Source organism: Triturus cristatus, chromosome 8 (genome assembly GCF_964204655.1).
Source record: "Triturus cristatus chromosome 8, aTriCri1.1, whole genome shotgun sequence".
NCBI classification, from domain to species: domain Eukaryota; kingdom Metazoa; phylum Chordata; class Amphibia; order Caudata; family Salamandridae; genus Triturus; species Triturus cristatus.
Window position 1 is genome coordinate 345,609,028 of NC_140591.1, and position 12,254 is coordinate 345,621,281.

Below are 12,254 nucleotides of genomic sequence, written 5' to 3' on the forward strand. Positions count from 1 at the left end.
TCGTCGTTGTGAGGAGTCGGACGCACGTGGTGTCACTGCTGCTGCTGCCCACTGTGGTCCACTGGTCACCCAGACCACAGTCAGCACGCGGTGGCGGGTGGTGCTCGCAGGCAGGGCTCTCTGCGCAGCGCAGGCTAGCCAGCCCAGTGACAGTGAGCCCACCACCAGTTGACAGTACAGCAAGGCGGCGGAGTCACGCAGCACAGCAGCAGGCTGCCCGGCGGCGCCCGCAGTTGCTGAGTCCGGACTTCGACGCCGACGGTCGACCTCAGGTGAGTGAGAGTGAGTCAGAGGCGCAACTAGAGCCAAAGATCGCGGGGGGGGGGGTGTAAGAAAAATATTCGGGGGGGGGCTGAATCTTTACGCAATAGACAGAGTGGAGATTCGGGCAGGGAATTAAGGGCGCGTGCATTTGTAGGAAGTGATGGATATTGAGAGATGCCTGGAAGTCGACGTTCCTGGGAAAGAAAGACCATAGGAATCCACCTTTATTTCACTGCTATTTTACGACAGCCCCATTTGTGGGTTTTAAGCGGTAATGGGGACCACTGGGAAACCAGTAATCTACACACTGTCTATATTTTGTGTTCAGAGATCTGCTTTACATCGACGTAAATAACAACTCTGCTCCTGGAAGCTTACTGCACACTAATAATGTCTACTGTCACGGCGCACCGAGACGTGTGAACGCTGGCGCCGGCACGAGCGTCTCACAGCTCCCCCTCTTTGTACCTGTGACAGAGCTGCTACCTCAACCTCCCTTCCGGCCCACTGCTGTCGCACTCACTTCCCCCTTAAAGCAAAGAAAAACAGAGCTCGCTCTTAATTGCAGATGGAAACACCGTCATATTTTCCACTAGCCGAGCTTGAAACAATTACCGAACGAAACCGTCATTAATTTGTCCACAACATTTTGCAGAAATGTCAGGAAACAGCTGCACTAGGCCTGAGCAATGGCCTTGTTTGCAAGCAAGGCAACGAAAAACGCTCATCAATCCCCCGTTCAGAACCAAAACCCATTCACCACGCCCGTCTCCTGCTTCCTTAGTCAGCGTTGAACTCAACATTGCTCGCCCGCTTTACATGTAACGAGAAATGGGGACGCTAGGTAAAGAGAGTGTTTTAACACCCAAACCAAAATGGACCACATCGGTTGTTCGTAGGCCAGCCCAGCTTCGAAAACGGTCGTGCAGGGGCCACCCAACCTGGCACGCACCTGCTGGCAGCACCGCGTGCGTCTGTTTACCACTGTCCTGGCATGGATCTGGCACTCCGCGCTTCACCACGTTGCTGACGCCAAGGCGCGCACTGACGCACACTGTTTGCCGCTCGAACTGGAGCTGATTTCGGGGGGGCTGAATCTTTAAGCAATAGGCATAGTGGAGCTGCAGGGGCTCTTAGAAGTCACAGTGAGAACTGGTCTTAAAAATGAATAGCATTAAGGCAGGTGCCCAGTTAACACCCTCCCACCATCTGTATATTGAATATAATGTATATTTGTCGTTAAAATTGTTTCTGATGACAATTTGTGCATAATTGGAGACTTGCTAATTTGTGCTGGTTTTTGGGCTGAAATTGGTCTGATTGGGCTTATTTTGGGCTTATGTTTGAGCGGCTTTGGGCTTGGGATGGGTCTAAAAATCTGGCAACAGTGGTTGAAGATGAAGTGGAATCCAGACTTTGTGGATGAATTCCAAGTCCCCGGTGAGGCAGCAGTTGGTCTTCGTCACATCGCGTGTCGAGGTATGTGTATTTTGAATATACACAATGTGCTACTCCTCAGCAACTGTTGACAAAGATAAATGACACGTCCAAAAACGTCTCAGTACTTCCCAAAAATCGGCAATCCTGCACAGCGACACATCAGCATCGATCTTCTTCTCTGGCACAAGTCCTCTATTTTCAAACTTTGTCAAAGCATTTAAATCTGTACACTTTCTTTGAAATCCTTGAAACGCGTGAATTCTCGTATCACCAGGCAGCAGTCAATTATGACTGGAATTATCGCCAATTTTGTGAAGTAATAACTCACAGTCCTTGAAGATTTAGTATAATTTAATCTAGAAGTAATTGACCACAGGTGATGCTCCCTTTCCAGCCAGCTATCAACTGTCTGTACAGAGAACACCCACTGCAGAGCAGGCAAAGAACATTCCAATAAAGAACCATAATACATCATACACATCAAAGGAACATAACCAAAGTATAACAGTATGTCATCACAGTTCATCCTAAATCACCTCAAACGTATTTATCACACAGATATAGCGCGCATGCACTTATACTACGGGTGATGTAGTAAATAAAACCCACAACGTAGGGCACAGGAGCACCTGGGCACCTAATACAGGTAATACAGTAATTTCAAGGAGTCTCTGTTTCCATAAAGGTGGGGCTTCTGTCGAGCAGTGTTGCCAGATTCAGCTATTTCCCGCACAAATGGACAATATTTTTCCCATTTGTGACGGAAATAACTCTCCAGGAGGGGGGGCATAAACTTGGGCTTTACTTGGCCCTGTGTGTGCTGCTGTGCTGAGTGTATGTGCGTGTCATCAAACTTACACAGGATTAAAGCCAGGTAAGGTAATTTGTGATTACATAAAATCAGGGCTTTAATTGGTCCAGCAGTTTTAAAAGCAGGTGCTGAGACGAGTCGCTATCTGACTCTGTTTTTGCCCTCACCCTCAAGATTAGAAAACTAAAATTATAACTCTGCAGTAGTGCCACCCTTCACTGCATTTGAGGTAACTTTAAAGAGACTCGTTATAGTTCTTTCACACTCTCACCATTTCAGAACAGAAGCATTTTCAATATTACATGTTGTAGGTGTAATGTTACTTGTTGTATTATATATCTGGATGCAATGACAGAAGCAGAAAATTAACAGTGGTGCAGCACACTATGCTAAGCACAGATTTTTAGCTTGCGTGTTTTAAGCCATGCCCCAATTACATGAGCCACGCCATTTTGAGAGACATCCCCCCCCCCCCCCCCCCAGTTTTTTCATCCCACTTCAAGCCCTGCATAAAATCCAATGCATTCCTTTTTGCCATGGGGAAAATAACTTTTTAGAGGGGAGAGAGGGGCACTCCGTAATTTTTTAAAAATTTTCTAGAATATATTAAATACTCGGTTTTGTATCGGGTGTGCTACGGCGGTCGGTATGCTGTCTAATCATACCTTACAATCAATATAATCATAATGCAAGTTTGAGAAACTTGCCCACTGTGCACCTTAACCTAATGCAGTTGCAAAACACATGTCACAAAATCCTTATGCCCATTTGTTTGATTCAACCTCAGTGATAATGAAATAAACATACAAAGAAATTATCATGAAACTTTTTCCATGTATTTTCAATACATATAAGAAGATGTTTCTATTCGTATTTCAAACAGAACTTGATAACAGTCCAAATACTGCAAACATATCAAACCAAATTTGCAAAATCATTCATTTTTCTTTGCCCGCCCAATGCATTTCGGGCCCATTTGGCCCTTCTTCAGGGGATGATTTCTGAAAACAATATAAAAAATATTCATGTTTTAATTTACAGGGTAACACATTTCTCAATTACACAAAAATCCTGAAGTTCTCGCAATAACAATAAATTAATTCCAATCATTGTAGAGACAATAATGCTACTGCCAAAGTATTAAAAGAAATTCACAAGTCAAAAGACAGGATAGAACCCATACACCCAAAGTGATTAAGTGAAAGACAATAGACTTTAACAAACCCTTAGTCCAATAGTTAGAAATAAACCACTTTCGTGATCCTACTTTACCAACTGTTGAAATATAATCCGTTCAAACAACTATCCTGAAAAATAATCAAACATAATCACTACAACTTCATATCTCCTTGAATATGATCTATAATTGAGTTTATTAACCAAGAAGAACACTAAAAAACCCACCTCAAGCGGTTCTAAGAGTCCATTAGATTCAAAAGATTCAGGTTTGTACTACAGTCCGATACCATCCAACGCCTGTAAAAATCATAAAAAAGCATGATGTGATCTCAATCAAAAACGACTCCAAGTCTACTCTACTGCCACTCTCCGTTTCATATTCAATCCTCACCTTAACGGGACATCTTTTGCACTTCCAGCCGTTACAAGAGACCGCTCTCAAACCGAATTACACCGCCAGTGGATTACCGAATGTTCTGCGTCTGACGTATAAACACTGCCATAGTAATCGAAAGCGGACTACGAATGAACTACTTCCACACTATGATAGGCGCCATATTGAAACGGAATAAAACCACAGCCAAAACCTACCTTGAAGAAAGACCAAAAACTAAACTCTATATTCAGGAATCTACTCGATATTCATTATTAATACAACTTGCAACCACCTACTGTTATATGAAAAAGCCACGACCTCTAAGTGAACTCCCACCTCGTGCTGAAAAAGGAAAAAAACGTGCTGCAAATAAAACGAGTGATAAATAAATAAGAAAGACCAAGTTGATAAACAAAGTTAACAAAAAAAGGCAGTATACTCGTATAGTAATGTGGTACAAACTCATATGTCTCGTGTATGTTGCATATTTGATTGATACATGGAAAAAGTTTCATGATAATTTCTTTGTATGTTTATTTCATTATCACTGTGGTTGAATCAAACAAATGGGCATAAGGATTTTGTGACATGTGTTTTGCAACTGCATTAGGTTAAGGTGCTCAGTGGGCAAGTTTCTCAAACTTGCATTATGATTATGGGGAAAATTACTGCCTTTTGGTGATTTTGCTATTTTTCAACCAACTGGGACCAGGGTTGCCTAGTTTTCATCCTGCTTATGTGTGAAATGTACATTGATCTCGTACACATGTTGTGGCTTTGCCCGGCGCTGAGGGGATACTGGGGTGGGATAACGCATGTCTTAACCACAATTACTGAACGCCCCGCCTGGGATACTGCAGAGGCTTGTTTATTGGGCCTTTTACCGATCCCCTTGAAAGCAAAGCTGTTGCGCCGTTTCGCCAACCTGGTATTAATGCTGGCGAAGCGCCTGATAACACAGCGGTGGAAGTCCCGCACGCCGCCGAGTGTGGAGGCTTGGAGAGACGAGGTCTTGAGATGGGCGGTGGCGGAGCGCGAGGCGCTGTACCGAGAGGAGAGTCGAGGGCTGCGCAAACGACCGATCTCCCTGGAATGGGCGCATCTGACCGAATTATTCAAGGGCGAGATGGAGGAGGAGGAGGGAGGGGGGGAGGCTGTGGTGGCTGCCCCCCCCGGAATTCCCCCGCATGAGCAGTGGTACCGGTGGACAGAGGTGGGTCGTTAGGGCCGAGAGTGCGGGGCTGACTCCTGGTCAGGGGATGTGTGATGTTTAGTGTGAATGTGTCTGTTATCCGATGGAGGTGTGTGCCGTGGGGCGGGCCCCCCGCACACACCCCCCCCCCACAAGTTGAGGGAGGGTCTTGCCTGTCCATTTAGTCCCCCCCTTTCGTGCTGCGTGGACCGGCCTTTCTCCTTCCCCTACCGGGAGCTGGGGGGGTTTTGACCTCTGCCCTGGCCCGCCCCTTCTTCCCCCCCCCCCAAGGATATGCTCTGAGTCCCCCCCAGACTAAGATTGTTTTCTTCGTGGCATAGTTGGGTAAGGAGGGTGGGTTCCGGGTGGGATATGGGATGGGGGTCAGTTGAGCGGGCACTGCTCCCTTTGGGCACGATAGGTTGGAGGCTAGGAATGTACTGCATAACACTGTGTTGAACTGATGGCCTCCTTATTTGTATTGTGATATTCTGGATAGGCTTCGATGACAACACCACATGGGGCACAGCGGTAGTATAATGCCTGCATTGTATCCTGAGCTCTCTGTATAACTAAAATGCTCAATGTAATGTGTACTACGATGTACCCCCACTTGAAAATCCCAATAAAGGTGTTTAAAAAAAAAAATGTGTGAAATGTACATGTTTGCAGAATGCCTATGTGTTACATTTGTATGTCTTCTGTGTGACACCTGGAGTGACACTTCACTGAAAAGTTTAATTATGAACTCGAACCAGGTAAACTGCCAAAGCAGTACAACATAGTGCCATCCACATTTAATTACTCTATGCAGTACCAGCAGCATGCTCATGAGTAAATGACTAAGGGTGGGCGTAGTGGGCGTAGTGGGGCTACATGAAGCAGCCCGTAGTGTGCCCAAATCTACGCACACTTGCGCGCTCCGCGTAGCCCCACTACGCGCCTCCCGCCCACCCTCCTTTTAAATAATACCCTGCATGTTAAATAATTAAAAGTAAAGAGACTTACCTGAAGCGCGGCGTCTCCGGGGCTCCCTCTTCCTCGTATCCAACTTCTTGTGACAAATGCGCATGCGCATGCGTGGACGCCTGCGCATGCGCATTTCTCGCAAGAAATGCGCATGCGCGGGCGTCCCAGTCTGCTAGTATCCTAGTACCCTTATGTCGAACTAACGTATGCACGCAGGTTAAAAAAAAAAGCCTAGCACATTATGTGTTTAGTGGCATAGAGCTGTCAGGTAACTTAGACATCAGAGACAGGAGGAAAGTCCTAGCAACCACTACAGGCAGCAGGACATAGTAACAAGAGACAGATGGACTTGTCTTGGTCAGAATGGGGCATGCAGCTTGACCAAGACTTCCACCGTGGTGAATGTGTTCTGCTGAGGCTTCCGCCTCACGCCCTGAGATCCTACAGCATCTTATCTCCTTGCTGCCTGCAATGGGGGAAAAAAATCTTGAACTCGCTGCCACCTAATGTGAAACAGTGCAGATTAAAGTCCACGCCGCCAAAAAGCAATAATACCCCAGAGCTGTGTGGTTGTTTAAGGTCGCGGCAGTAGTAGCACGAGACTGGGTCAAGACATGGAGGAGGCGACAGCTCTCCTCAGGGTGTACCTGGTGGCACCAGCTCCACCCACTCCCCAGCTCTCCCTTTGTTGCGGGCAGAGTGGCAAGGAGCAGCCCCACCAGTGCGGTCCTACAGCTGGGCCTCCACATAGATGCAGGATCGTGGTGGCCATGACCTGGGCCTGAGCAAGGATGATGAGGTGAGTGGGCCACAAAGGGTTGCAGTAGCTGCTGAGGGGTGGTGACCGACCCTGGCTGCATAGAGAAAAGGCCACCCTTGGCTGGAGGAATGAAAAGGCGAGGGCGACAGTGGTGGTCCCTGGGCCTGGCAAATCTTGACAGGGATGTCCATGCGGACCCATAGTGTGGTCTGGAGATGGTCTGGCCTCTAGAACTGGCCGGACCGAATCTTTCTGCACCTGATGCCACTGTGTCAAGAGGGCAGGGGCCTAGTGTGTCGCTGTTGATTGCACGATTTTCATCAGCCACACCCCTCCCAACCGTCGTGTGCCATAACCCGGGCTGCAGCTTGAAGTGTGCTTGTCTTCAGAAAAATAGCCTGGCCAGAGCACTGCCCTGGAAGCCGGCGCCAGAGCAAACAGTTAATTTTCTGAAGAGAGCCGTTTAACTTCTGTTTCTCCAGAAGGGTGCGGAGGTCACTTGTGATTCAGAATATCCCAGCACGTGGTGCATTCACTGATGTTTTAAAGGAGAGATCATGATTACCTATACGCACTGGGATGAGAGAGAGCATCTGCACTTGAAAGACATCTCTGTTGACTCCCCCCCCCCCCAACCCCCCCAGCTTGACTGACAACCTTTGAGTGCCTCCATGCAAACAAGGCAGAACATGGCAAATTGTATTGTATGCAATTGCATCTATATATACCCATGAATAGGGGTAGCAAGCACTATCTAAATAAGTGCAAAAATGTGAGTTTTTTTTCTTTTCTTTTTATTTAAATTGATTTGCAGTGATTTCAGTGTCGTCATACCATCCAGACTATTCAGCCAGTAGCATCTTGCATTCTGGTTCATTGGAGTGGTCTTGTTATATTGCTTCTAAAAAATGCAAGCTTTGGATAAAAAAAAACGGAAGAACGTGCATGGGTGTGGGGTTCCTATACCCTAACGCCCAGAACATATTGCTTGGAGTCAAGAACAGTCTTCATATGTATTTTGTCTATGGGACAAGTAGGCCCACCTTACTGCAGCACAAAGCCTTTGCCTGCCTGTTAACTGTACTACATTATGGGTCTGGGGAAGGCATTGCCTGCACTTAAGGTAACATGTGTATCCATATTTAAATGCTGTTCGAACTTGTATTTATGGTTTGTTAAAGCAAAGTCTTTATTATTATGGTGAGCACTCTAGGGCAAAGTAAGGGCAGACTGCACTACTGACATTGATTCCCTTATAAAAATATGTGCACACTTTTGCAAAGTTTACCAATATGAGGCTGCATACAATGCTTCCAGAATGCCCTCTGATTAGATGCAAATATTTGCAAGAGCTTGAAATCAAGACTGATGATTCTTTGCTTTCAAAATGAAATGCTCCCCAAAAACCAAACTAGGAAAAACATGTTTTACTAAACTACTGTGAAATGTTTGGCATTCTTTTTTTGAAGCATCATTTAGTAAAATGTGTTGATACGTGCTAGTATTTCCCAAAAATATTCATAGTAGAAAATCAGTGCAACCAGTTAAAACAAGATTATGAGAAACAGGAAAATAAACAAGCACTGACAAACCCAATAGGTCTGGTATATGTGGTTAGCCTTTTGAATTTTGTCAATATTTTGAAAAACAATTTTTTGGTAAAACTTTAATGGTGCTGGAGCTGCCAGGCCTCACCATTATAACAAACATTGGCAAAAATATTTTTGGGTCTCAAAATGCACCCATTGCCACAGTAGTCCCTGATACTGGAAAAAACGACTTTGTGTGCCGATATGCTTCTTGTGAAAGAGTGGAATGCTACACTCACAGTGAAGCTAGTTGATAGATAGATAGATACATAGGGAGAGAAAAGGAATTTTAATAAAAACAAAATGTCTTCTTTAACGCTGGACCTAATTAGGGGCCCAAGTCTTAAAGAAAGTCACCAAAGTGCACCATGGTATATGTCCTTGCATTAGTGCAGATTTACAGCTTTCATGAATTTACAGAAATAGGGCAAGAAATGGTCCTCGTAGAAAATATCTGTGAACTACATTTTACCACGAGCAAATATGCATGTCTAGATTTGCTCATGTGAAAATCTGCTGAACTTTTACAAATTAACTTTTCCTCCAACTTCTATTTTTTACAATCCTGGAATAATTTTCATTTTTTGCCCTTGTCAGGAGTACATTTCCAACCTTTCTCAGCATGAAAAAAGATTAGAGAAGTGCTGGTGAAAACTGCTAAAATATACGTCTTGTATAGACTCAAAAGGGCATTCCAACCCCAAGACTATTGCTTAACGCTACCTCCCTAATATGTAGTTCTACGGGAAGGTGGCAAAATCAGTGAATTACTAGTATTCAAACCATACTGTAACATGAGCCCTGGCGTAATCAGAGAGGCTGTTATCAGAGCTCTTTAATGAGATTGCTGCCATACATTTTCACCACACTGCGTGGCACCAAAGTGACAAGTAGATTTTGTTAACAGCACAAGTAGATTTATGAAGCAACCTGTCCCATGGCGCGGTAGATATTAAATTCCACACCCCTGCAAAGTGATATTGGCAAATAGGGATATGAACTAGGTGTGTAACTAGACCAAAACTTTGGGGTAATAGGTCAGCCTATGGAGGCAAGGTAACACTTCAAGAAACTGGTAGATAATTTAAAAAAAGTGGTAAATTGTGCAATGTTAACACTGTTCACACCTGATGTGATTACAACAGACCTGTTTTATTTCATTTGCCACTGTTAATAGGCTATTAACCAAGAGCTGTTAAAATGTGAATTAGTCATTTAAAAGTCAAAAATCCATTTCTATAGATTTCAATACAAACCACTTTAGGATCAGTTTTTGCGAAGTTATTTCATGACGATGACATTTATTGCCAATTGTCTGAAAATTCCTTCTATGAAATGACAATGAGCTCATGAAATATTTTTAATTCATTCTTCAGAAAGATACTTCTGTCTGACTGTTGACCAAAGGGATATTTTCAGTCTGCTCATTGGGACATTGGAACATCAGCTTGTTTGAGGCCACACACACGTGTACAGGTTTCCGAATATTAGGTTTAGTGCATCAACACACCTGATTTCAGGATGTATGATTGGTAAGTCTCGGGCTTGACTACAAATCCATCTTGCATTCCGCCTGAGAGTAAATAAGTGAGTTGCAATCAGTTGGCAATATTACTGTCTATTAATTACTCTGCTAGGAATCTATGCAATTGTGAATAAAAATAAAAATGTTGTTGTTAGTACCCCATATTAAGCAGGTCTCATATTGGTTGACTAGCTACATCCATGCAAGAAGCCACCAGTACTAAAAAACGACAACAAAATGTAGCTGCTATGAGAACCAGCAAAGGAATGGTGTTTTAGTATGCAAAGAGAGAAAGTATTCCTTCACGCTTTAGAACATGTGGCTGATGGGCTTTATGCTGCAAAGAAAGAGTGTCTCCTAATAGTGTATGTTATAATAATAATAATAACAACAACCATACTTTCATTCCTGTTCTGAGGGCCTGTCTTGCTTTACACTCCCAAATTAAAGAAATTCAGCACTCCCCAGCAGAGGCACTTGGTAAAGCAAGAAAGCACCTGGAAAGGGGGCTTCACACTCATGAAATGAGGCACATCAAAAGACAGTTATCAGAATAAAGTGTGGGGTTTTATTAGTGCAACACTTTCTAACAGAAAGGCTTTCCCAGATTTCAAATGAATCAGGTAAAACATGCAAATGTAAATATAGTTATATGTGCAAGCAAATAATAATAAAACACTCACAAAATATTCAAATGTATCTGATAAAACACAAGCAGATAATTATGGTAAAACACAGGCAAATAATAAACACAAGTCAGATAATAATGAAACATTCACAAGTGAAATGCAAGGAAGTAAAACACAAGCAAATAATACATGTATAGGAGAATAGCTATATGTACATAAATATATAGGTAAGAACAAAAGTACTTCACAGTCTGGTCACTCAAAACATAGACAAAAACAAATGTAGACATAACTATATATCTATACATATATTACAATACCAGTGAACTGAGAAAATACCTCACCGGCTGTAATATCTTCATCTGATCCCTCACAAGACTGGTGGATCCCAAATTTCAGACCCTGGGGTCGAGACCCTTCAAGCCAGGAAATGCAGCGCTGAGCAGATGCGTCCACCTCTCAGGAGACAAGAAACCCTAGTTTGTAGGTCATGCCTAGCATTGCAGCGCATGTGCTACTTGCTCTGTGAGGCATGCTGTAGTAGGGTATGTTGTGGAAGTGCTGTGGAAGCCTCGCCCATATTTTTAATTGGCTGGTGTCATTGTCTTTGGTAAACGCTGGCTTCCGATCAACAATGAGGCATCTTAATTCCTCCTTGTTACCGCCCTGTCTCCTTTTGTGACCACCCATCAGGACTGGATCTTTGCGGTGTTACACTGTGTCCTTCATTAGCCGGTAAGCACTATTTTGGCAATGGCGGCCGCGTGTTTATTTTTGCATCGCGGTTTCACTTTAACAATAGCTGCCACACCACCCTGTTAGTGCTGTGTGGGGCAGCAGCTATTGTAAAGTGAAAGCATGATGCAAATCTAAACAACCGGCTGCCTTTGGTCAATGGCGACAGCTTGTTTGGAAGATTTTGAGTCTCAAAAGCAGGAGGGAAATGGCTAGGTTGCCGCCCGGCGTAAAGTGCTTCAACACCTCGTCGGGTGTAGTAATAAGTGCTATATAATTACAATTAGTTCACCTCTGTGAGGCTTCACTAACAGATCGATCACTTTGCCCCCCACTACAAGTGCTCAGGCAATCCTGATGGAGCACGTAACGGAAGTAACTGGCACCATTGGAATGATGAGGGTGCGTGCCACCCCCACCTTCACACGGCCGCCTGCCGGCACAGACTCATTCACGCATTAACTGCAGCCGCATAAAGATAATGAACACATTTCTGTGTCTTTTCAACCCCATTTTTTGCAACTCTATGTAAAGCACTAGCGGAGAGAAGTAGCTCACACGTCACTGGCACATGACAATCTCACCATATATTTTTATCCTCCTAGCCCTGAAAGATTCTCCTACCTCAACATGGTTTTTTCCAAAACATATTTTTTTCTTGGAAAGCAAGCACATTCAAGCGTCCGTAACTCGTTCTTCACTCACAGCTGCTAAGGCACTTGCTATTCACTGATGGGGTTTTTCTTGTCTAGTGTTTTTCAGTGGCAACAATAGGGAAGGGCCTG

The 12,254-nt window shown here is 44.2% G+C and overlaps 1 protein-coding gene and 1 long non-coding RNA gene across 2 annotated transcripts in view; one reads left to right on the plus strand and one right to left on the minus strand.

Annotated features, from left to right (window-relative positions):
• The window catches only part of B3GLCT (beta 3-glucosyltransferase), a 974,893-nt gene that overhangs the window by 27,167 nt on the left and 935,472 nt on the right, over window positions 1-12,254 (plus strand). The window lies entirely within an intron of this gene.
• On the minus strand, window positions 2,040-4,189 carry LOC146802107 (uncharacterized). Its single transcript, XR_014967361.1, has 3 exons — window positions 4,086-4,189; window positions 3,920-3,991; window positions 2,040-3,516 (listed from the first exon to the last, which is right to left on the minus strand). It is a non-coding gene; the product is annotated as an uncharacterized LOC146802107 (long non-coding RNA).